Consider the following 25,338-nt stretch of genomic DNA (forward strand, 5'->3'; position numbering starts at 1 on the left):
AATTTAATAAAACCTGAGTGTCCCTTTAATTTATTTGTGACTTTCTCTAACCTTGTGCATCTTATGGTGAAAATGTCTGGTGAAATTTACCGTCAGAAGAAAGGATTGCCTAGTTGAGCATATACATTTTTAATATGTGTGTGTGTGTATATATATATTTATATATATATATATATATATGAAAGGTATAGGACAAGACAGGCGCCAGGGGCACACTTCGTGTAATACGTTCAAATAAATGACAAGTAATAGACAGTGGGAAAATCCACGCTCACCTGGTTAAACCTCAAGATATGAGGTATTTTCTGGCATTAGTGTTAGTATGCTCTCACTCCTCGCGGTCCTTCTGTAATTCCACTGTTCCTTGGGAGTTCCTGGGTCTCTGGAGTGTCCCCAGTGTGTCCTCAATTATAGGGACAATATGGAATATGGGGGTGGGAGAGAGTGTGTACTATTTTATCTGTATCAAAATATACAATACTAACACCAAACAGGTAAAACCAGGTATTTTAATCACACAAATATATATACATATAAAACATTAACAATAACAGGCATAAAAGACCATTTCAGTCCGTAAATAACAAGAGGAAATTCCTTCCAGCAATAGGCTATAGAGCCGTAGTCAGACCGAGCAATTTGTTCCAGCAATCTGGACTGCAGGCCGGGCTGGCTAATGTGCTCTAATATATAAGTATCCAGTTATGGAGCAATAAAGGACAGTAGTAGATCCGCTATATTCTCTTAAGATATACAGCAGTCCAATCCTTATGCAGCTCCGTGTGAGTTAGTGTGTACTGCGTGCTGTACCGTTGCGTATGGCGGGGGGCGGAGCCTAACGTGTTTCGTAACCAATGGGTTACTTCATCAGAGGTGTGGGCCGCCCCCCAACCTTGGTCTATATATGCGTCTGGCTGAGGTAGTTTAACCTCCTTGAAGCCCCTCTATCGCCATTTTGTTTGTGGGCAAATTAATTTTCTTAGTGGCCGAATAAATATTCCTTATCATCTTGCACATTTGGATCTATGTACACTATTTGAAAGTTTAACATAAATAACCTAACAATAGCACCAATGTTTTGTTAAAACAGCAGGTTATCTAAGCCTTAGAAGTCACAAGTTTTATCACATGCTTGTATCGAATAAATAACAGGATCAGTCTTGAACTGTGTGAAGCAGTTATTCAACTAATACAATTGATTACATTGGCTATTGTATTGCACTCACTAATAGCGATTTACTGACATGTAGGTTAGTGCAAAGTTAGTACAGTCTTAGATCTGACTAATACTATGTGATTATAAGATATAGAATAACCCTAAAACAACCTTTAAAAATCTTGTCCTTAAATAGATTTAAAAATATATTAAAACAATTTTTAAAATAATATTATTGTTAAAAAGGGGGAACACAGTTTATTTTCTCATGAGACCTCATTTTTGTGTATGTGTGATTAAAAGTGCATATAGCAGAATAATTTTTAAAGAGTTGGTACAGAGTGTTTTGGATTTTATAGAAAGGCTGCCAGGTCAATATCTCTATTTAACCCTTTAGGTTCTAGGGTTTCAAGTTTGTGAATCCAAAACGTCTCTCTTTTGCGTAGCTCTAAGAGTCTACTACCTCCTCTTTTACCTGGAATTATGTGATCTATTGCTTTAATGAAAAAATCATTTTTATTTTTTCCATGAACCTGAGAGAAGTGGTTTATTAGCGGGTTCTTAAGAATTCCAGCCTCAATATTCTTCATGTGTTCTAGGCAGCGAATTTTAAGACCCCGCGTCGTGCGCCCAATGTACCTTTTAGGGTTACTGCAGTTACATTCTAACATGTAAACCACATGATCTGATTTGCAGTTAAGTAATCCTTTGATTGGGTAATTGTCTCCCTTTATTCCGCTGTCAATGTACTTATTGTACTTTTTATCCCTGTGTCTATGGGCACAACAAACACAATTTTTTCTAGAGCATTTGTAAAAGCCTTGTAAGTCCAGCATCTGACCTTTACCTTTTTTCACTTTTTGTGTATCACTTGGTGCTAGAAAATTTTTCAAATTTTTGTTTTTCTTATATGTAACATTCGGTTTGTTGCCTATAGTGTCTTTCAGTATGGGGTCATTTTTCAGTATTGACCAGTTTTTCTGTAGTATATTTTTAATTCTCCAATGACCCTCATTAAATGTTGTTACAAAATTTATTCTGGTATCTCTTTTAGGCTCAATGTTATTTGTTGCTGAATTTTCTTTACGTGCATTTTTCCCTTTTATCAGTGTTTGTCTATCCAATTTCGTTGCTTTCTCATATGCTCCCTGAATGGTCTTTATAGGATAGTGTTTCTCTATAAACTTGTCTTTCAGTAGTTTAGCCTCTATTTCAAAGTTGTTGGTATCTGTACAGTTACGTTTTAATCTCTGGAATTGCCCGAAAGGGATATTTTCTATCCATTTCGGGTGGTGGCTGCTTCTAGCGTCTAAATAGCCATTTGTATCAGTGGATTTTCTTTATAGCTTACTGCATATATTACCATTGGAGATATATAGGGTGACATCCAGAAAGTCAATAGAGGACTCTTCTAGTCTTTGGGTGAAGGTGAGGTTCATACAATTCGTGTTTAACTCTTGTACATATGTATTCCATTCCTCCACTTCACCATCCCAAATGACTAGAATGTCGTCTATGAACCGATGCCAGAATATTACATTCTTGTTTTTGAACCCTGCATCCTCATAGACCATGTCCTCCTCAAATATTCCCATGTACAGGTTCGCAAAATTGGGAGCGAATTTAGTGCCCATTGCAGTTCCTGTACGTTGTAGATAAAATTTTCCTTCAAATTTAAAATAGTTATTTTGTAGGATATATCTGATAGATTCCAATATAAAGTTTCTCTGGATTTGGGCGATATGATTAGCGGTGTTAAGTGATCTTTTGATCGCCTCAATCCCACATTCATGTGGGATCGATGTGTACAGCGCCGTTACATCCAAGGTGGCCCATTTATATGTGGGTTTCCACTCTATACCCTCTATGATTTGTAGAAGGTGAGGGGTATCTCTCAGGTATGACTTTAAGTCTATAACCATGGGTCTGAGGTATAAATCCACATATTCAGAGAGTCTCGATGTGAGAGAGTCTATTCCCGAGATGATTGGTCTGCCGGGAGGCTTCTCTAGACTCTTGTGGATTTTTGGCAGATAGTAGAAAATTGCCATCTTTGGTTCCTCGTTGGCTAAATATTTCCTCTCTCTTTCCGAGAGTACTCTATTTTGATAACCACAGTTTATGTGTTCCATATATGATCTTGTAAATGCAGAGGTGGGATCACCTCTCAGTACTATATATGTATTTGTATCTGACAGCTGGCGTATTGCTTCCTCCAGATAGTCTATCCTATCCAAGATCACAATCCCTCCTCCCTTATCAGCCTCACGAATTATGACTTGATTATTATCCGTTAGTGTTTTTAAAACATTTTTTTCTTTCATACTTAGATTGTGATTATGGATCTTATAGTTGTTACACAGATCCATACATTCTTCAATGACCCTATCTTTGAACTGGCTTATGTACTTTCCCTGTGATTGAACTGGAAAGAATATAGACTTTGGTCGTAAGCCACTATTGGTTATTCTTAATTCCTCTATTGTTTCAGAGTCTCTATTTGTACTTAAATCATTGTTGAATTCTAACTGAGAGGGGTAGTTATTCCCACTTTCATTATCTAAGTCCATTAGGGCTTCTAATGTTTCCATATCTGTCTGTGTCAGGCTGTTTAGTTTCTGTGATTTCTTTTCTTTCTCAAAGTGTCTTACCAGTGTGAGTTTGCGGATAAATTTATTTATATCAATAAATAGATCAAATGGGTTCGGTTTCTGTGTTGGTGCAAAGGATAGACCTCTTTTTAGTAGGTTAGTTTCCTCTAGACTCAGTATATGTTTAGAGAGATTGAAGATTTTTATAGTTTCTTCCTTTATCTCATTTCCCTGCGTCTTTTTAAGCTTAGATGTTCTTCCACCTCTACATCCTCTTCTTCTTCCATTTGTCTTTTTCCCCTTCTCCCTTCTATATTTGTTTGTGGTTGTCTCCACTCTAGGGGTGTATATTGTGTCTCCCTTCCTTCTCTCTGTGTCTCTGTGTTTCTTGGTCTGTCTGTCACGTGTCTGTCGTGAAAATCCTGATTGTTATGATTATTTCTATTTCTGAAATTATCATATGTGTATTGATCCCTGGGTGAATTTGTCTTATTCCATGAGTCATTACTCTCATGGTAATAATTCCTCATCATATGTGAGTTGTGGTTGCCTCTATTAGAGTTATAGGAGGTATAGTTGTAGTTTCTTCTCCCTCTTCTGTAGTGGTTGTTACCTCTAGAGGAATAATGTGGTATCTGTCCACTATATCCCTCATTTCTGTACATATCTTGTTTATAATGTGTATTTAGATGTGAATTATCTCTGTTAGGGTGTTCATATCTGTTTTGTCTAGGGGTCTGTTTCCTAGGTGGAAATTCGAATCTAATATTCGATGGTTTTGGAGTTCTTAAACCCGATCTTTTATTCTCTTTTGTATGGTTATTCCGAATTGTATCATTATATAAAGAATGACAAGTGTTATTGGTTGTTAGAAGTGGTGTATTTGGTGTGTCGTTGCCTCCAGGTGTAATGGGTGTAAATGGTACATCGGTTTCAACTTCAATGTTTCCTGTTTGTTCACTAGCTTTACTTTGGATGTCTCGTTCTAATTTTTTCTTTTTCTTTAGTTTTAGATCTCTCTCGAGTTTGCTCATTCTTTCCCTTATGTCACTATCTAATTTGTCATAGTGTGTATCTCCTTTGAATGGTAGTAATAAAGTTCTCAATTTCTGTAACTCCACAGTAACCTTATCTAGATTTGCTTCTCTAAATCTGATAATAATTCTCATCAATTTAACTGAACTTTCTTCTAAAACTGTTTCCCATTCTGTAATAAGTTCAATATCCGTGCTATTAAATATAGCTGTTTTGCTCAACATAAGACCTTTGGGTATAACACCTGCTTTTAAATAGGTTTCCAGTCCTATTATGTCACACCAGTTTTTTATCTGGATCCTGCTTAATTTCTCCACTTGTTTAAAAAGTTCTCTAGGATTTACTGGCTTCTGTACACTGCTAGTATTAGTCTCTCCTTGTAAATCTACAGATAGAGTCCTTTTTTTACTATCAGGATCAAAATAAACCCCAAAATTACACATAGATGTTTCTTCTGCTGCTGATGACATGGTACACTGTATAGGTCACTAATGTCCCACAGTGATACCCAAAAAATATTAGAAAAGAGAAAATAATCAGCGCTAGAAGTGTATGAGTGTGCTGTTTGTCTAAATATATATATTCCCATCCACTACCTAGAATATATATATATATATGTGTTTATATTAGACACTTGCAGTTTATGCAGCAAACAGTCTCATAGTTCAGATGTGGTAAGTCTATGGAGATTTAATGTTCATTAAAATCCACAGGGCTAGTTCCAGTGTGCTGTAAGTTGTTAGGCAGCTCGTCTTTAGAAAGAAGAATGATCCCCCGCAGGGAGAGGTTCCTCTTGAAAAAATCTGAAAGGTATAGGACAAGACAGGCGCCAGGGGCACACTTCGTGTAATACGTTCAAATAAATGACAAGTAATAGACAGTGGGAAAATCCACGCTCACCTGGTTAAACCTCAAGATATGAGGTATTTTCTGGCATTAGTGTTAGTATGCTCTCACTCCTCGCGGTCCTTCTGTAATTCCACTGTTCCTTGGGAGTTCCTGGGTCTCTGGAGTGTCCCCAGTGTGTCCTCAATTATAGGGACAATATGGAATATGGGGGTGGGAGAGAGTGTGTACTATTTTATCTGTATCAAAAAAAAGGTAAAGGTCAGATGCTGGACTTACAAGGCTTTTACAAATGCTCTAGAAAAAATTGTATTTGTTGTGCCCATAGACACAGGGATAAAAAGTACAATAAGTACATTGACAGCGGAATAAAGGGAGACAATTACCCAATCAAAGGATTACTTAACTGCAAATCAGATCATGTGGTTTACATGTTAGAATGTAACTGCAGTAACCCTAAAAGGTACATTGGGCGCACGACGCGGGGTCTTAAAATTCGCTGCCTAGAACACATGAAGAATATTGAGGCTGGAATTCTTAAGAACCCGCTAATAAACCACTTCTCTCAGGTTCATGGAAAAAATAAAAATGATTTTTTCATTAAAGCAATAGATCACATAATTCCAGGTAAAAGAGGAGGTAGTAGACTCTTAGAGCTACGCAAAAGAGAGACGTTTTGGATTCACAAACTTGAAACCCTAGAACCTAAAGGGTTAAATAGAGATATTGACCTGGCAGCCTTTCTATAAAATCCAAAACACTCTGTACCAACTCTTTAAAAATTATTCTGCTATATGCACTTTTAATCACACATACACAAAAATGAGGTCTCATGAGAAAATAAACTGTGTTCCCCCTTTTTAACAATAATATTATTTTAAAAATTGTTTTAATATATTTTTAAATCTATTTAAGGACAAGATTTTTAAAGGTTGTTTTAGGGTTATTCTATATCTTATAATCACATAGTATTAGTCAGATCTAAGACTGTACTAACTTTGCACTAACCTACATGTCAGTAAATCGCTATTAGTGAGTGCAATACAATAGCCAATGTAATCAATTGTATTAGTTGAATAACTGCTTCACACAGTTCAAGACTGATCCTGTTATTTATTCGATACAAGCATGTGATAAAACTTGTGACTTCTAAGGCTTAGATAACCTGCTATGTTTTAACAAAACATTGGTGCTATTGTTAGGTTATTTATGTTAAACTTTCAAATAGTGTACATAGATTCAAATGTGCAAGATGATAAGGAATATTTATTCGCCCACTAAGAAAATTAATTTGCCCACAAACAAAATGGCGATAGAGGGGCTTCAAGGAGGTTAAACTACCTCAGCCAGACGCATATATAGACCAAGGTTGGGGGGCGGCCCACACCTCTGATGAAGTAACCCATTGGTTACGAAACGCGTTAGGCTCCGCCCCCCGCCATACGCAACGGTACAGCACGCAGTACACACTAACTCACACGGAGCTGCATAAGGATTGGACTGCTGTATATCTTAAGAGAATATAGCGGATCTACTACTGTCCTTTATTGCTCCATAACTGGATACTTATATATTAGAGCACATTAGCCAGCCCGGCCTGCAGTTCAGATTGCTGGAACAAATTGCTCGGTCTGACTACGGCTCTATAGCCTATTGCTGGAAGGAATTTCCTCTTGTTATTTACGGACTGAAATGGTCTTTTATGCCTGTTATTGTTAATGTTTTATATGTATATATATTTGTGTGATTAAAATACCTGGTTTTACCTGTTTGGTGTTAGTATTGTATATTTTGATACAGATAAAATAGTACACACTCTCTCCCACCCCCATATTCCATATTGTCCCTATAATTGAGGACACACTGGGGACACTCCAGAGACCCAGGAACTCCCAAGGAACAGTGAAATTACAGAAGGACCGCGAGGAGTGAGAGCATACTAACACTAATGCCAGAAAATACCTCATATCTTGAGGTTTAACCAGGTGAGCGTGGATTTTCCCACTGTCTATTACTTGTCATTTATTTGAACGTATTACACAAAGTGTGCCCCTGGCGCCTGTCTTGTCCTATACCTTTCAGATTTTTTCAAGAGGAACCTCGCCCTGCGGGGGATCATTCTTCTTTCTAAAGACGAGCTGCCTAACAACTTACAGCACACTGGAACTAGCCCTGTGGATTTTAATGAACATTAAATCTCCATAGACTTACCACATCTGAACTATGAGACTGTTTGCTGCATAAACTGCAAGTGTCTAATATAAACACATATATATATATATATATTCTAGGTAGTGGATGGGAATATATATTTAGACAAACAGCACACTCATACACTTCTAGCGCTGATTATTTTCTCTTTTCTAATATATATATATATATACAGGGAGTGCAGAATTATTAGGCAAATGAGTATTTTGACCACATCATCCTCTTTATGCATGTTGTCTTACTCCAAGCTGTATAGGCTCGAAAGCCTACTACCAATTAAGCATATTAGGTGATTTGCATCTCTGTAATGAGAAGGGGTGTGGTCTAATGACATCAACACCCTATATCAGGTGTGCATAATTATTAGGCAACTTCCTTTCCTTTGGCAAAATGGGTCAAAAGAAGGACTTGACAGGCTCAGAAAAGTCAAAAATAGTGAGATATCTTGCAGAGGGATGCAGCACTCTTAAAATTGCAAAGCTTCTGAAGCGTGATCATCGAACAATCAAGCGTTTCATTCAAAATAGTCAACAGGGTCGCAAGAAGCGTGTGGTAAAACCAAGGCGCAAAATAACTGCCCATGAACTGAGAAAAGTCAAGCGTGCAGCTGCCAAGATGCCACTTGCCACCAGTTTGGCCATATTTCAGAGCTGCAACATCACTGGAGTGCCCAAAAGCACAAGGTGTGCAATACTCAGAGACATGGCCAAGGTAAGAAAGGCTGAAAGACGACCACCACTGAACAAGACACACAAGCTGAAACGTCAAGACTGGGCCAAGAAATATCTCAAGACTGATTTTTCTAAGGTTTTATGGACTGATGAAATGAGAGTGAGTCTTGATGGGCCAGATGGATGGGCCCGTGGCTGGATTGGTAAAGGGCAGAGAGCTCCAGTCCGACTTAGACGCCAGCAAGGTGGAGGTGGAGTACTGGTTTGGGGTGGTATCATCAAAGATGAGCTTGTGGGGCCTTTTCGGGTTGAGGATGGAGTCAAGCTCAACTCCCAGTCCTACTGCCAGTTTCTGGAAGACACCTTCTTCAAGCAGTGGTACAGGAAGAAGTCTGCATCCTTCAAGAAAAACATGATTTTCATGCAGGACAATGCTCCATCACATGCGTCCAAGTACTCCACAGCGTGGCTGGCAAGAAAGGGTATAAAAGAAGAAAATCTAATGACATGGCCTCCTTGTTCACCTGATCTGAACCCCATTGAGAACCTGTGGTCCATCATCAAATGTGAGATTTACAAGGAGGGAAAACAGTACACCTCTCTGAACAGTGTCTGGGAGGCTGTGGTTGCTGCTGCACGCAATGTTGATGGTGAACAGATCAAAACACTGACAGAATCCATGGATGGCAGGCTTTTGATTGTCCTTGCAAAGAAAGGTGGCTATATTGGTCACTGATTTGTTTTTGTTTTGTTTTTGAATGTCAGAAATGTATATTTGTGAATGTTGAGATGTTATATTGGTTTCACTGGTAAAAATAAATAATTGAAATGGGTATATATTTGTTTTTTGTTAAGTTGCCTAATAATTATGCACAGTAATAGGCACCTGCACACACAGATATCCCCCTAAAATAGCTATAACTAAAAACAAACTAAAAACTACTTCCAAAACTATTCAGCTTTGATATTAATGAGTTTTTTGGGTTCATTGAGAACATGGTTGTTGTTCAATAATAAAATTAATCCTCAAAAATACAACTTGCCTAATAATTCTGCACTCCCTGTATATATATATATATATATATATATATATATATATATATATATATATATACATTTTATTTTAAGAGTTTTTTTCAATTGAAGGGATATTCCAGCCAAAATTGTAATCTACATGGAAGCATTTTAATTTTGAATAGAAGCATTTTTGTAATATACATGTATTAGCTAAAATGCTTCTAATTAAATGCTGTAGCTGTTTCAATATTTAATATGCACTGTGCCCCAGCATTATCAATACAGTGCTTCCTCAGAGAGCCTAAGTTGCTTGTACCATCTGGTAAAGACTCATTTTTGTTAATTTCTGACATGATAGAAGCCCTACTGGGGATCTGAGCAGCTGCAGTATTGAAAATGCTGGTGCACTGAGAATATCTATTATTCACATGCACGTGCAGAGAAAAATATTAACACTAGAACAGCAATAACTTTTGCTAGAAGCATTTTAGCTAATACGCGTATATTGAGAATATGTTTCTAATCAAAGATGTAATTTATCTATGTGCATTTAAATTTTGAGCATAATGTCCCTTTAAGGAACATTTGCTAAAAATGTATTTTATATCCGTAACAGGGACATGTCAAAATGTGCTATATTTTCGGATTCTTTATTACTCAAGGGTTAACTAAAATACTTGTCTTAAAACAGTATTCTTCTGTTGAGGAAGGAGAGAAAAGGGGGCTTCAAATTAGAGGACTGGTGGTAGCAGAGAGACTGACAGAATATCTCAAGGTAAGCATTGTCAGTTCCTTGCCATTGATGTATTTTGACCGGTTAAGGTTACTGGTTGATCCAAGCTTAAAGATAACAGAATGCAAGAAACCTTCTCATTGGCCAATTCCGGCAGATAAATGAAAACATTTTCTAGTCATGATTTACACTTGTGGTTAACCAGCTATCGTTTGTAAGGGTTGTATGTATCCCATTACGCCTGCTGATTACACTGAATAACCTTTGAACTTATTTCTTAAAAAGAAATTTGAAAAAAAGCCAGAGAACAGACAGCTCCCAAAAGTCACCCTTTTTTCCTTCTCAAAGCTAGAAAACAGACTCACGTATGAAATTGCGTATTTGTTCACAACACAAGCAGACTCTATGGGTCCATGTGCACCCCAAGACACATGGCATTGTCTTAATCAGCAACCTCACAAAACTTGCCGTGACCCGGATTCGAACCGGGGTTGCTGCGGCCACAACGCAGAGTACTAACCACTATACGATCACGGCACGACGGCTGTGCTGACAACAGAGACTGCAGGATTGCCTAAGAGTATTACGCTGAAGTCACTGACCACCGTCGAAATAGTCGTAAGTCGGTTACATTTTGGTTTTGTGCTGTGTCTGTTGTTTTGTTTGTTTTTTGTTTGTTTTTTTTCTTTTTTTTCTTTTTTTTTTCTTTCTTAGACTCTTTCTTCAATTAACAGCCTTTGCTTTCCAGACACCATTTTCTTGGCAGTTATCTTTCCCCTTTAACACTTCTAGATTGAAGAACTTGATCTCTTCTACTTGTGTTGTCTATCCATGGCTGCATTCTAAAGCAACGTTTTTTAAGCACGTAGGGAAATGTAGTAACAGGGAATCAGGGCAACTCTCTTCAGCGTATGTTATCAAAATATTCCATACTGTAAGAACAAAAGCTCTCTAACTGTTAAAATAAAAAAAATGAATACAATTCTTGTAGAGATAATCCAAGGCCCATAAACAAGGTCACTGCAGGAACCTTCAGTTTGCTTTGAAAATGTAAGGAACCAATTAGCTGCTCAAAAGCCACGAGCCAGGTAGGAGTCGAACCTACAATCTTCTGATCCGTAGTCAGACGCGTTATCCATTGCGCCACTGGCCCACGTGGGCGTTATATGCCAGCTGACGAGTCTGATGATGATTGTGGCTTGAGATTGACTAGCTCAAACGCTCTCGTTGGTGGAGAAGTGTTTATTGGCATTCACTTTCACATGTTTGGATATAACAAATCTGGCCTTAATTTACTTGGGACTTTCTCTAACCTTGTGCATCTAATGTTGAAAATGTCTGGTGCAATTTACCATCAGTAGAAAGGATGGCCTTTTTGAGTATATATAAATATATATATATATATATATATAAATATAGATATAGATATAGATATATAAATATTTGTTTGTGTGTGTGTGTATTTGTATATTTATCTATCTATCTATATATAGATATATGTACATACATAAAAACACATAACTTTTATATTGTAGAACATTTTACTTTAAGAGTTTTTTTCAATTAAGGAACATTTGCTAAAAATGTATTTTATATCCGTAACAGGGACATGTCAAAATGTGCTATATTTTCGGATTCTTTATTACTCAAGGGTTAACTAAAATACTTGTCTTAAAACAGTATTCTTCTGTTGAGGAAGGAGAGAAAAGGGGGCTTCAAATTAGAGGACTGGTGGTAGCAGAGAGACTGACAGAATATCTCAAGGTAAGCATTGTCAGTTCCTTGCCATTGATGTATTTTGACCGGTTAAGGTTACTGGTTGATCCAAGCTTAAAGATAACAGAATGCAAGAAACCTTCTCATTGGCCAATTCCGGCAGATAAATGAAAACATTTTCTAGTCATGATTTACACTTGTGGTTAACCAGCTATCGTTTGTAAGGGTTGTATGTATCCCATTACGCCTGCTGATTACACTGAATAACCTTTGAACTTATTTCTTAAAAAGAAATTTGAAAAAAAGCCAGAGAACAGACAGCTCCCAAAAGTCACCCTTTTTTCCTTCTCAAAGCTAGAAAACAGACTCACGTATGAAATTGCGTATTTGTTCACAACACAAGCAGACTCTGTGGGTCCATGTGCACCCCAAGACACATGGCATTGTCTTAATCAGCAACCTCACAAAACTTGCCGTGACCCGGATTCGAACCGGGGTTGCTGCGGCCACAACGCAGAGTACTAACCACTATACGATCACGGCACGACGGCTGTGCTGACAACAGAGACTGCAGGATTGCCTAAGAGTATTACGCTGAAGTCACTGACCACCGTCGAAATAGTCGTAAGTCGGTTACATTTTGGTTTTGTGCTGTGTCTGTTGTTTTGTTTGTTTTTTGTTTGTTTTTTTTTTCTTTTTTTTTCTTTTTTTTTCTTTCTTAGACTCTTTCTTCAATTAACAGCCTTTGCTTTCCAGACACCATTTTCTTGGCAGTTATCTTTCCCCTTTAACACTTCTAGATTGAAGAACTTGATCTCTTCTACTTGTGTTGTCTATCCATGGCTGCATTCTAAAGCAACGTTTTTTAAGCACGTAGGGAAATGTAGTAACAGGGAATCAGGGCAACTCTCTTCAGCGTATGTTATCAAAATATTCCATACTGTAAGAACAAAAGCTCTCTAACTGTTAAAATAAAAAAAATGAATACAATTCTTGTAGAGATAATCCAAGGCCCATAAACAAGGTCACTGCAGGAACTTCAGTTTGCTTTGAAAATGTAAGGAACCAATTAGCTGCTCAAAAGCCACGAGCCAGGTAGGAGTCGAACCTACAATCTTCTGATCCGTAGTCAGACGCGTTATCCATTGCGCCACTGGCCCACGTGGGCGTTATATGCCAGCTGACGAGTCTGATGATGATTGTGGCTTGAGATTGACTAGCTCAAACGCTCTCGTTGGTGGAGAAGTGTTTATTGGCATTCACTTTCACATGTTTGGATATAACAAATCTGGCCTTAATTTACTTGGGACTTTCTCTAACCTTGTGCATCTAATGTTGAAAATGTCTGGTGCAATTTACCATCAGTAGAAAGGATGGCCTTTTTGAGTATATATAAATATATATATATATATATATATATATAAATATAGATATAGATATAGATATATAAATATTTGTTTGTGTGTGTGTGTGTATTTGTATATTTATCTATCTATCTATATATAGATATATGTACATACATAAAAACACATAACTTTTATATTGTAGAACATTTTACTTTAAGAGTTTTTTTCAATTAAGGAACATTTGCTAAAAATGTATTTTATATCCGTAACAGGGACATGTCAAAATGTGCTATATTTTCGGATTCTTTATTACTCAAGGGTTAACTAAAATACTTGTCTTAAAACAGTATTCTTCTGTTGAGGAAGGAGAGAAAAGGGGGCTTCAAATTAGAGGACTGGTGGTAGCAGAGAGACTGACAGAATATCTCAAGGTAAGCATTGTCAGTTCCTTGCCATTGATGTATTTTGACCGGTTAAGGTTACTGGTTGATCCAAGCTTAAAGATAACAGAATGCAAGAAACCTTCTCATTGGCCAATTCCGGCAGATAAATGAAAACATTTTCTAGTCATGATTTACACTTGTGGTTAACCAGCTATCGTTTGTAAGGGTTGTATGTATCCCATTACGCCTGCTGATTACACTGAATAACCTTTGAACTTATTTCTTAAAAAGAAATTTGAAAAAAAAGCCAGAGAACAGACAGCTCCCAAAAGTCACCCTTTTTTCCTTCTCAAAGCTAGAAAACAGACTCACGTATGAAATTGCGTATTTGTTCACAACACAAGCAGACTCTGTGGGTCCATGTGCACCCCAAGACACATGGCATTGTCTTAATCAGCAACCTCACAAAACTTGCCGTGACCCGGATTCGAACCGGGGTTGCTGCGGCCACAACGCAGAGTACTAACCACTATACGATCACGGCACGACGGCTGTGCTGACAACAGAGACTGCAGGATTGCCTAAGAGTATTACGCTGAAGTCACTGACCACCGTCGAAATAGTCGTAAGTCGGTTACATTTTGGTTTTGTGCTGTGTCTGTTGTTTTGTTTGTTTTTTGTTTGTTTTTTTTTCTTTTTTTTTCTTTTTTTTTTCTTTCTTAGACTCTTTCTTCAATTAACAGCCTTTGCTTTCCAGACACCATTTTCTTGGCAGTTATCTTTCCCCTTTAACACTTCTAGATTGAAGAACTTGATCTCTTCTACTTGTGTTGTCTATCCATGGCTGCATTCTAAAGCAACGTTTTTTAAGCACGTAGGGAAATGTAGTAACAGGGAATCAGGGCAACTCTCTTCAGCGTATGTTATCAAAATATTCCATACTGTAAGAACAAAAGCTCTCTAACTGTTAAAATAAAAAAAATGAATACAATTCTTGTAGAGATAATCCAAGGCCCATAAACTAGGTCACTGCAGGAACTTCAGTTTGCTTTGAAAATGTAAGGAACCAATTAGCTGCTCAAAAGCCACGAGCCAGGTAGGAGTCGAACCTACAATCTTCTGATCCGTAGTCAGACGCGTTATCCATTGCGCCACTGGCCCACGTGGGTGTTATATGCCAGCTGACGAGTCTGATGATGATTGTGGCTTGAGATTGACTAGCTCAAACGCTCTCGTTGGTGGAGAAGTGTTTATTGGCATTCACTTTCACATGTTTGGATATAACAAATCTGGCCTTAATTTACTTGGGACTTTCTCTAACCTTGTGCATCTAATGTTGAAAATGTCTGGTGCAATTTACCATCAGTAGAAAGGATGGCCTGTTTGAGTATATATAAATATATATATATATATATATATATATAAATATAGATATAGATATAGATATATAAATATTTGTTTGTGTGTGTGTGTGTATTTGTATATTTATCTATCTATCTATATATAGATATATGTACATACATAAAAACACATAACTTTTATATTGTAGAACATTTTACTTTAAGAGTTTTTTTCAATTAAGGAACATTTGCTAAAAATGTATTTTATATCCGTAACAGGGACATGTCAAAATGTGCTATATTTTCGGATTCTTTATTACTCAAGGGTTAACTAAAATACTTGTCTTAAAACAGTATTCTTCTGTTGAGGAAGGAGAGAAAAGGGGGCTTCAAATTAGAGGACTGGTGGTAGCAGAGAGACTGACAGAATATCTCAAGGTAAGCATTGTCAGTTCCTTGCCATTGATGTATTTTGACCGGTTAAGGTTACTGGTTGATCCAAGCTTAAAGATAACAGAATGCAAGAAACCTTCTCATTGGCCAATTCCGGCAGATAAATGAAAACATTTTCTAGTCATGATTTACACTTGTGGTTAACCAGCTATCGTTTGTAAGGGTTGTATGTATCCCATTACGCCTGCTGATTACACTGAATAACCTTTGAACTTATTTCTTAAAAAGAAATTTGAAAAAAAGCCAGAGAACAGACAGCTCCCAAAAGTCACCCTTTTTTCCTTCTCAAAGCTAGAAAACAGACTCACGTATGAAATTGCGTATTTGTTCACAACACAAGCAGACTCTGTGGGTCCATGTGCACCCCAAGACACATGGCATTGTCTTAATCAGCAACCTCACAAAACTTGCCGTGACCCGGATTCGAACCGGGGTTGCTGCGGCCACAACGCAGAGTACTAACCACTATACGATCACGGCACGACGGCTGTGCTGACAACAGAGACTGCAGGATTGCCTAAGAGTATTACGCTGAAGTCACTGACCACCGTCGAAATAGTCGTAAGTCGGTTACATTTTGGTTTTGTGCTGTGTCTGTTGTTTTGTTTGTTTTTTGTTTGTTTTTTTTTCTTTTTTTTCTTTTTTTTTTCTTTCTTAGACTCTTTCTTCAATTAACAGCCTTTGCTTTCCAGACACCATTTTCTTGGCAGTTATCTTTCCCCTTTAACACTTCTAGATTGAAGAACTTGATCTCTTCTACTTGTGTTGTCTATCCATGGCTGCATTCTAAAGCAACGTTTTTTAAGCACGTAGGGAAATGTAGTAACAGGGAATCAGGGCAACTCTCTTCAGCGTATGTTATCAAAATATTCCATACTGTAAGAACAAAAGCTCTCTAACTGTTAAAATAAAAAAAATGAATACAATTCTTGTAGAGATAATCCAAGGCCCATAAACAAGGTCACTGCAGGAACTTCAGTTTGCTTTGAAAATGTAAGGAACCAATTAGCTGCTCAAAAGCCACGAGCCAGGTAGGAGTCGAACCTACAATCTTCTGATCCGTAGTCAGACGCGTTATCCATTGCGCCACTGGCCCACGTGGGCGTTATATGCCAGCTGACGAGTCTGATGATGATTGTGGCTTGAGATTGACTAGCTCAAACGCTCTCGTTGGTGGAGAAGTGTTTATTGGCATTCACTTTCACATGTTTGGATATAACAAATCTGGCCTTAATTTACTTGGGACTTTCTCTAACCTTGTGCATCTAATGTTGAAAATGTCTGGTGCAATTTACCATCAGTAGAAAGGATGGCCTTTTTGAGTATATATAAATATATATATATATATATATATATATATAGATATAGATATAGATATATAAATATTTGTTTGTGTGTGTGTGTGTATTTGTATATTTATCTATCTATCTATATATAGATATATGTACATACATAAAAACACATAACTTTTATATTGTAGAACATTTTACTTTAAGAGTTTTTTTCAATTAAGGAACATTTGCTAAAAATGTATTTTATATCCGTAACAGGGACATGTCAAAATGTGCTATATTTTCGGATTCTTTATTACTCAAGGGTTAACTAAAATACTTGTCTTAAAACAGTATTCTTCTGTTGAGGAAGGAGAGAAAAGGGGGCTTCAAATTAGAGGACTGGTGGTAGCAGAGAGACTGACAGAATATCTCAAGGTAAGCATTGTCAGTTCCTTGCCATTGATGTATTTTGACCGGTTAAGGTTACTGGTTGATCCAAGCTTAAAGATAACAGAATGCAAGAAACCTTCTCATTGGCCAATTCCGGCAGATAAATGAAAACATTTTCTAGTCATGATTTACACTTGTGGTTAACCAGCTATCGTTTGTAAGGGTTGTATGTATCCCATTACGCCTGCTGATTACACTGAATAACCTTTGAACTTATTTCTTAAAAAGAAATTTGAAAAAAAGCCAGAGAACAGACAGCTCCCAAAAGTCACCCTTTTTTCCTTCTCAAAGCTAGAAAACAGACTCACGTATGAAATTGCGTATTTGTTCACAACACAAGCAGACTCTGTGGGTCCATGTGCACCCCAAGACACATGGCATTGTCTTAATCAGCAACCTCACAAAACTTGCCGTGACCCGGATTCGAACCGGGGTTGCTGCGGCCACAACGCAGAGTACTAACCACTATACGATCACGGCACGACGGCTGTGCTGACAACAGAGACTGCAGGATTGCCTAAGAGTATTACGCTGAAGTCACTGACCACCGTCGAAATAGTCGTAAGTCGGTTACATTTTGGTTTTGTGCTGTGTCTGTTGTTTTGTTTGTTTTTTGTTTGTTTTTTTTCTTTTTTTTTCTTTTTTTTTTCTTTCTTAGACTCTTTCTTCAATTAACAGCCTTTGCTTTCCAGACACCATTTTCTTGGCAGTTATCTTTCCCCTTTAACACTTCTAGATTGAAGAACTTGATCTCTTCTACTTGTGTTGTCTATCCATGGCTGCATTCTAAAGCAACGTTTTTTAAGCACGTAGGGAAATGTAGTAACAGGGAATCAGGGCAACTCTCTTCAGCGTATGTTATCAAAATATTCCATACTGTAAGAACAAAAGCTCTCTAACTGTTAAAATAAAAAAAATGAATACAATTCTTGTAGAGATAATCCAAGGCCCATAAACAAGGTCACTGCAGGAACTTCAGTTTGCTTTGAAAATGTAAGGAACCAATTAGCTGCTCAAAAGCCACGAGCCAGGTAGGAGTCGAACCTACAATCTTCTGATCCGTAGTCAGACGCGTTATCCATTGCGCCACTGGCCCACGTGGGCGTTATATGCCAGCTGACGAGTCTGATGATGATTGTGGCTTGAGATTGACTAGCTCAAACGCTCTCGTTGGTGGAGAAGTGTTTATTGGCATTCACTTTCACATGTTTGGATATAACAAATCTGGCCTTAATTTACTTGGGACTTTCTCTAACCTTGTGCATCTAATGTTGAAAATGTCTGGTGCAATTTACCATCAGTAGAAAGGATGGCCTTTTTGAGTATATATAAATATATATATATATATATATATATATATATATATAAATATAGATATAGATATAGATATATAAATATTTGTTTGTGTGTGTGTGTGTATTTGTATATTTATCTATCTATCTATATATAGATATATGTACATACATAAAAACACATAACTTTTATATTGTAGAACATTTTACTTTAAGAGTTTTTTTCAATTAAGGAACATTTGCTAAAAATGTATTTTATATCCGTAACAGGGACATGTCAAAATGTGCTATATTTTCGGATTCTTTATTACTCAAGGGTTAACTAAAATACTTGTCTTAAAACAGTATTCTTCTGTTGAGGAAGGAGAGAAAAGGGGGCTTCAAATTAGAGGACTGGTGGTAGCAGAGAGACTGACAGAATATCTCAAGGTAAGCATTGTCAGTTCCTTGCCATTGATGTATTTTGACCGGTTAAGGTTACTGGTTGATCCAAGCTTAAAGATAACAGAATGCAAGAAACCTTCTCATTGGCCAATTCCGGCAGATAAATGAAAACATTTTCTAGTCATGATTTACACTTGTGGTTAACCAGCTATCGTTTGTAAGGGTTGTATGTATCCCATTACGCCTGCTGATTACACTGAATAACCTTTGAACTTATTTCTTAAAAAGAAATTTGAAAAAAAGCCAGAGAACAGACAGCTCCCAAAAGTCACCCTTTTTTCCTTCTCAAAGCTAGAAAACAGACTCACGTATGAAATTGCGTATTTGTTCACAACACAAGCAGACTCTGTGGGTCCATGTGCACCCCAAGACACATGGCATTGTCTTAATCAGCAACCTCACAAAACTTGCCGTGACCCGGATTCGAACCGGGGTTGCTGCGGCCACAACGCAGAGTACTAACCACTATACGATCACGGCACGACGGCTGTGCTGACAACAGAGACTGCAGGATTGCCTAAGAGTATTACGCTGAAGTCACTAACCACCGTCGAAATAGTCGTAAGTCGGTTACATTTTGGTTTTGTGCTGTGTCTGTTGTTTTGTTTGTTTTTTTTTTTTTTTTTTTTCTTTTTTTTTCTTTTTTTTTTCTTTCTTAGACTCTTTCTTCAATTAACAGCCTTTGCTTTCCAGACACCATTTTCTTGGCAGTTATCTTTCCCCTTTAACACTTCTAGATTGAAGAACTTGATCTCTTCTACTTGTGTTGTCTATCCATGGCTGCATTCTAAAGCAACGTTTTTTAAGCACGTAGGGAAATGTAGTAACAGGGAATCAGGGCAACTCTCTTCAGCGTATGTTATCAAAATATTCCATACTGTAAGAACAAAAGCTCTCTAACTGTTAAAATAAAAAAAATGAATACAATTCTTGTAGAGATAATCCAAGGCCCATAAACAAGGTCACTGCAGGAACTTCAGTTTGCTTTGAAAATGTAAGGAACCAATTAGCTGCTCAAAAGCCACGAGCCAGGTAGGAGTCGAACCTACAATCTTCTGATCCGTAGTCAGACGCGTTATCCATTGCGCCACTGGCCCACGTGGGCGTTATATGCCAGCTGACGAGTCTGATGATGATTGTGGCTTGAGATTGACTAGCTCAAACGCTCTCGTTGGTGGAGAAGTGTTTATTGGCATTCACTTTCACATGTTTGGATATAACAAATCTGGCCTTAATTTACTTGGGACTTTCTCTAACCTTGTGCATCTAATGTTGAAAATGTCTGGTGCAATTTACCATCAGTAGAAAGGATGGCCTTTTTGAGTATATATAAATATATATATATATATATATATATATATAAATATAGATATAGATATAGATATATAAATATTTGTTTGTGTGTGTGTGTGTATTTGTATATTTATCTATCTATCTATATATAGATATATGTACATACATAAAAACACATAACTTTTATATTGTAGAACATTTTACTTTAAGAGTTTTTTTCAATTAAGGAACATTTGCTAAAAATGTATTTTATATCCGTAACAGGGACATGTCAAAATGTGCTATATTTTCGGATTCTTTATTACTCAAGGGTTAACTAAAATACTTGTCTTAAAACAGTATTCTTCTGTTGAGGAAGGAGAGAAAAGGGGGCTTCAAATTAGAGGACTGGTGGTAGCAGAGAGACTGACAGAATATCTCAAGGTAAGCATTGTCAGTTCCTTGCCATTGATGTATTTTGACCGGTTAAGGTTACTGGTTGATCCAAGCTTAAAGATAACAGAATGCAAGAAACCTTCTCATTGGCCAATTCCGGCAGATAAATGAAAACATTTTCTAGTCATGATTTACACTTGTGGTTAACCAGCTATCGTTTGTAAGGGTTGTATGTATCCCATTACGCCTGCTGATTACACTGAATAACCTTTGAACTTATTTCTTAAAAAGAAATTTGAAAAAAAGCCAGAGAACAGACAGCTCCCAAAAGTCACCCTTTTTTCCTTCTCAAAGCTAGAAAACAGACTCACGTATGAAATTGCGTATTTGTTCACAACACAAGCAGACTCTGTGGGTCCATGTGCACCCCAAGACACATGGCATTGTCTTAATCAGCAACCTCACAAAACTTGCCGTGACCCGGATTCGAACCGGGGTTGCTGCGGCCACAACGCAGAGTACTAACCACTATACGATCACGGCACGACGGCTGTGCTGACAACAGAGACTGCAGGATTGCCTAAGAGTATTACGCTGAAGTCACTGACCACCGTCGAAATAGTCGTAAGTCGGTTACATTTTGGTTTTGTGCTGTGTCTGTTGTTTTGTTTGTTTTTTGTTTGTTTTTTTTTTTTTTTTTTTCTTTTTTTTTTCTTTCTTAGACTCTTTCTTCAATTAACAGCCTTTGCTTTCCAGACACCATTTTCTTGGCAGTTATCTTTCCCCTTTAACACTTCTAGATTGAAGAACTTGATCTCTTCTACTTGTGTTGTCTATCCATGGCTGCATTCTAAAGCAACGTTTTTTAAGCACGTAGGGAAATGTAGTAACAGGGAATCAGGGCAACTCTCTTCAGCGTATGTTATCAAAATATTCCATACTGTAAGAACAAAAGCTCTCTAACTGTTAAAATAAAAAAAATGAATACAATTCTTGTAGAGATAATCCAAGGCCCATAAACTAGGTCACTGCAGGAACTTCAGTTTGCTTTGAAAATGTAAGGAACCAATTAGCTGCTCAAAAGCCACGAGCCAGGTAGGAGTCGAACCTACAATCTTCTGATCCGTAGTCAGACGCGTTATCCATTGCGCCACTGGCCCACGTGGGTGTTATATGCCAGCTGACGAGTCTGATGATGATTGTGGCTTGAGATTGACTAGCTCAAACGCTCTCGTTGGTGGAGAAGTGTTTATTGGCATTCACTTTCACATGTTTGGATATAACAAATCTGGCCTTAATTTACTTGGGACTTTCTCTAACCTTGTGCATCTAATGTTGAAAATGTCTGGTGCAATTTACCATCAGTAGAAAGGATGGCCTTTTTGAGTATATATAAATATATATATATATATATATATATATATATATAAATATAGATATAGATATAGATATATAAATATTTGTTTGTGTGTGTGTGTGTATTTGTATATTTATCTATCTATCTATATATAGATATATGTACATACATAAAAACACATAACTTTTATATTGTAGAACATTTTACTTTAAGAGTTTTTTTCAATTAAGGAACATTTGCTAAAAATGTATTTTATATCCGTAACAGGGACATGTCAAAATGTGCTATATTTTCGGATTCTTTATTACTCAAGGGTTAACTAAAATACTTGTCTTAAAACAGTATTCTTCTGTTGAGGAAGGAGAGAAAAGGGGGCTTCAAATTAGAGGACTGGTGGTAGCAGAGAGACTGACAGAATATCTCAAGGTAAGCATTGTCAGTTCCTTGCCATTGATGTATTTTGACCGGTTAAGGTTACTGGTTGATCCAAGCTTAAAGATAACAGAATGCAAGAAACCTTCTCATTGGCCAATTCCGGCAGATAAATGAAAACATTTTCTAGTCATGATTTACACTTGTGGTTAACCAGCTATCGTTTGTAAGGGTTGTATGTATCCCATTACGCCTGCTGATTACACTGAATAACCTTTGAACTTATTTCTTAAAAAGAAATTTGAAAAAAAGCCAGAGAACAGACAGCTCCCAAAAGTCACCCTTTTTTCCTTCTCAAAGCTAGAAAACAGACTCACGTATGAAATTGCGTATTTGTTCACAACACAAGCAGACTCTGTGGGTCCATGTGCACCCCAAGACACATGGCATTGTCTTAATCAGCAACCTCACAAAACTTGCCGTGACCCGGATTCGAACCGGGGTTGCTGCGGCCACAACGCAGAGTACTAACCACTATACGATCACGGCACGACGGCTGTGCTGACAACAGAGACTGCAGGATTGCCTAAGAGTATTACGCTGAAGTCACTGACCACCGTCGAAATAGTCGTAAGTCGGTTACATTTTGGTTTTGTGCTGTGTCTGTTGTTTTGTTTGTTTTTTGTTTTTTTTTTTTTCTTTTTTTTTCTTTTTTTTTTCTTTCTTAGACTCTTTCTTCAATTAACAGCCTTTGCTTTCCAGACACCATTTTCTTGGCAGTTATCTTTCCCCTTTAACACTTCTAGATTGAAGAACTTGATCTCTTCTACTTGTGTTGTCTATCCATGGCTGCATTCTAAAGCAACGTTTTTTAAGCACGTAGGGAAATGTAGTAACAGGGAATCAGGGCAACTCTCTTCAGCGTATGTTATCAAAATATTCCATACTGTAAGAACAAAAGCTCTCTAACTGTTAAAATAAAAAAAATGAATACAATTCTTGTAGAGATAATCCAAGGCCCATAAACTAGGTCACTGCAGGAACTTCAGTTTGCTTTGAAAATGTAAGGAACCAATTAGCTGCTCAAAAGCCACGAGCCAGGTAGGAGTCGAACCTACAATCTTCTGATCCGTAGTCAGACGCGTTATCCATTGCGCCACTGGCCCACGTGGGCGTTATATGCCAGCTGACGAGTCTGATGATGATTGTGGCTTGAGATTGACTAGCTCAAACGCTCTCGTTGGTGGAGAAGTGTTTATTGGCATTCACTTTCACATGTTTGGATATAACAAATCTGGCCTTAATTTACTTGGGACTTTCTCTAACCTTGTGCATCTAATGTTGAAAATGTCTGGTGCAATTTACCATCAGTAGAAAGGATGGCCTTTTTGAGTATATATAAATATATATATATATATATATATATATATATATAAATATAGATATAGATATAGATATATAAATATTTGTTTGTGTGTGTGTGTGTATTTGTATATTTATCTATCTATCTATATATAGATATATGTACATACATAAAAACACATAACTTTTATATTGTAGAACATTTTACTTTAAGAGTTTTTTTCAATTAAGGAACATTTGCTAAAAATGTATTTTATATCCGTAACAGGGACATGTCAAAATGTGCTATATTTTCGGATTCTTTATTACTCAAGGGTTAACTAAAATACTTGTCTTAAAACAGTATTCTTCTGTTGAGGAAGGAGAGAAAAGGGGGCTTCAAATTAGAGGACTGGTGGTAGCAGAGAGACTGACAGAATATCTCAAGGTAAGCATTGTCAGTTCCTTGCCATTGATGTATTTTGACCGGTTAAGGTTACTGGTTGATCCAAGCTTAAAGATAACAGAATGCAAGAAACCTTCTCATTGGCCAATTCCGGCAGATAAATGAAAACATTTTCTAGTCATGATTTACACTTGTGGTTAACCAGCTATCGTTTGTAAGGGTTGTATGTATCCCATTACGCCTGCTGATTACACTGAATAACCTTTGAACTTATTTCTTAAAAAGAAATTTGAAAAAAAGCCAGAGAACAGACAGCTCCCAAAAGTCACCCTTTTTTCCTTCTCAAAGCTAGAAAACAGACTCACGTATGAAATTGCGTATTTGTTCACAACACAAGCAGACTCTGTGGGTCCATGTGCACCCCAAGACACATGGCATTGTCTTAATCAGCAACCTCACAAAACTTGCCGTGACCCGGATTCGAACCGGGGTTGCTGCGGCCACAACGCAGAGTACTAACCACTATACGATCACGGCACGACGGCTGTGCTGACAACAGAGACTGCAGGATTGCCTAAGAGTATTACGCTGAAGTCACTGACCACCGTCGAAATAGTCGTAAGTCGGTTACATTTTGGTTTTGTGCTGTGTCTGTTGTTTTGTTTGTTTTTTGTTTGTTTTTTTTTCTTTTTTTTTCTTTTTTTTTTCTTTCTTAGACTCTTTCTTCAATTAACAGCCTTTGCTTTCCAGACACCATTTTCTTGGCAGTTATCTTTCCCCTTTAACACTTCTAGATTGAAGAACTTGATCTCTTCTACTTGTGTTGTCTATCCATGGCTGCATTCTAAAGCAACGTTTTTTAAGCACGTAGGGAAATGTAGTAACAGGGAATCAGGGCAACTCTCTTCAGCGTATGTTATCAAAATATTCCATACTGTAAGAACAAAAGCTCTCTAACTGTTAAAATAAAAAAAATGAATACAATTCTTGTAGAGATAATCCAAGGCCCATAAACAAGGTCACTGCAGGAACTTCAGTTTGCTTTGAAAATGTAAGGAACCAATTAGCTGCTCAAAAGCCACGAGCCAGGTAGGAGTCGAACCTACAATCTTCTGATCCGTAGTCAGACGCGTTATCCATTGCGCCACTGGCCCACGTGGGCGTTATATGCCAGCTGACGAGTCTGATGATGATTGTGGCTTGAGATTGACTAGCTCAAACGCTCTCGTTGGTGGA

At 37.4% G+C, this 25,338-nt stretch overlaps 18 non-coding genes across 18 annotated transcripts; all 18 read right to left on the reverse strand.

The window, feature by feature from the left end:
• Positions 1-10,725: 10,725 nt before the first annotated feature.
• On the reverse strand, positions 10,726-10,797 carry TRNAH-GUG (transfer RNA histidin (anticodon GUG)). The gene has a single exon. It is a non-coding gene; the product is annotated as a tRNA-His (tRNA).
• A 543-nt stretch (positions 10,798-11,340) lies between these two features.
• Positions 11,341-11,413, reverse strand: TRNAR-ACG (transfer RNA arginine (anticodon ACG)). The gene has a single exon. It is a non-coding gene; the product is annotated as a tRNA-Arg (tRNA).
• A 1,034-nt stretch (positions 11,414-12,447) lies between these two features.
• Positions 12,448-12,519, reverse strand: TRNAH-GUG (transfer RNA histidin (anticodon GUG)). The gene has a single exon. It is a non-coding gene; the product is annotated as a tRNA-His (tRNA).
• Positions 12,520-13,063: 544 nt separating this feature from the next.
• On the reverse strand, positions 13,064-13,136 carry TRNAR-ACG (transfer RNA arginine (anticodon ACG)). The gene has a single exon. It is a non-coding gene; the product is annotated as a tRNA-Arg (tRNA).
• A 1,041-nt stretch (positions 13,137-14,177) lies between these two features.
• Positions 14,178-14,249, reverse strand: TRNAH-GUG (transfer RNA histidin (anticodon GUG)). The gene has a single exon. It is a non-coding gene; the product is annotated as a tRNA-His (tRNA).
• Positions 14,250-14,793: 544 nt separating this feature from the next.
• Positions 14,794-14,866, reverse strand: TRNAR-ACG (transfer RNA arginine (anticodon ACG)). Its single transcript has one exon. It is a non-coding gene; the product is annotated as a tRNA-Arg (tRNA).
• Positions 14,867-15,906: 1,040 nt separating this feature from the next.
• On the reverse strand, positions 15,907-15,978 carry TRNAH-GUG (transfer RNA histidin (anticodon GUG)). The gene has a single exon. It is a non-coding gene; the product is annotated as a tRNA-His (tRNA).
• A 543-nt stretch (positions 15,979-16,521) lies between these two features.
• On the reverse strand, positions 16,522-16,594 carry TRNAR-ACG (transfer RNA arginine (anticodon ACG)). The gene has a single exon. It is a non-coding gene; the product is annotated as a tRNA-Arg (tRNA).
• A 1,036-nt stretch (positions 16,595-17,630) lies between these two features.
• Positions 17,631-17,702, reverse strand: TRNAH-GUG (transfer RNA histidin (anticodon GUG)). Its single transcript has one exon. It is a non-coding gene; the product is annotated as a tRNA-His (tRNA).
• A 543-nt stretch (positions 17,703-18,245) lies between these two features.
• On the reverse strand, positions 18,246-18,318 carry TRNAR-ACG (transfer RNA arginine (anticodon ACG)). The gene has a single exon. It is a non-coding gene; the product is annotated as a tRNA-Arg (tRNA).
• Positions 18,319-19,366: 1,048 nt separating this feature from the next.
• TRNAH-GUG (transfer RNA histidin (anticodon GUG)) lies at positions 19,367-19,438 on the reverse strand. Its single transcript has one exon. It is a non-coding gene; the product is annotated as a tRNA-His (tRNA).
• A 544-nt stretch (positions 19,439-19,982) lies between these two features.
• Positions 19,983-20,055, reverse strand: TRNAR-ACG (transfer RNA arginine (anticodon ACG)). Its single transcript has one exon. It is a non-coding gene; the product is annotated as a tRNA-Arg (tRNA).
• A 1,042-nt stretch (positions 20,056-21,097) lies between these two features.
• On the reverse strand, positions 21,098-21,169 carry TRNAH-GUG (transfer RNA histidin (anticodon GUG)). The gene has a single exon. It is a non-coding gene; the product is annotated as a tRNA-His (tRNA).
• Positions 21,170-21,713: 544 nt separating this feature from the next.
• TRNAR-ACG (transfer RNA arginine (anticodon ACG)) lies at positions 21,714-21,786 on the reverse strand. Its single transcript has one exon. It is a non-coding gene; the product is annotated as a tRNA-Arg (tRNA).
• A 1,046-nt stretch (positions 21,787-22,832) lies between these two features.
• Positions 22,833-22,904, reverse strand: TRNAH-GUG (transfer RNA histidin (anticodon GUG)). Its single transcript has one exon. It is a non-coding gene; the product is annotated as a tRNA-His (tRNA).
• A 544-nt stretch (positions 22,905-23,448) lies between these two features.
• Positions 23,449-23,521, reverse strand: TRNAR-ACG (transfer RNA arginine (anticodon ACG)). Its single transcript has one exon. It is a non-coding gene; the product is annotated as a tRNA-Arg (tRNA).
• Positions 23,522-24,567: 1,046 nt separating this feature from the next.
• Positions 24,568-24,639, reverse strand: TRNAH-GUG (transfer RNA histidin (anticodon GUG)). The gene has a single exon. It is a non-coding gene; the product is annotated as a tRNA-His (tRNA).
• A 544-nt stretch (positions 24,640-25,183) lies between these two features.
• On the reverse strand, positions 25,184-25,256 carry TRNAR-ACG (transfer RNA arginine (anticodon ACG)). Its single transcript has one exon. It is a non-coding gene; the product is annotated as a tRNA-Arg (tRNA).
• Positions 25,257-25,338: the final 82 nt, after the last annotated feature.

The sequence above is a fragment of the Bombina bombina genome, unplaced genomic scaffold (genome assembly GCF_027579735.1).
Source record: "Bombina bombina isolate aBomBom1 unplaced genomic scaffold, aBomBom1.pri scaffold_511, whole genome shotgun sequence".
Taxonomy (NCBI): Eukaryota; Metazoa; Chordata; class Amphibia; order Anura; family Bombinatoridae; genus Bombina; species Bombina bombina.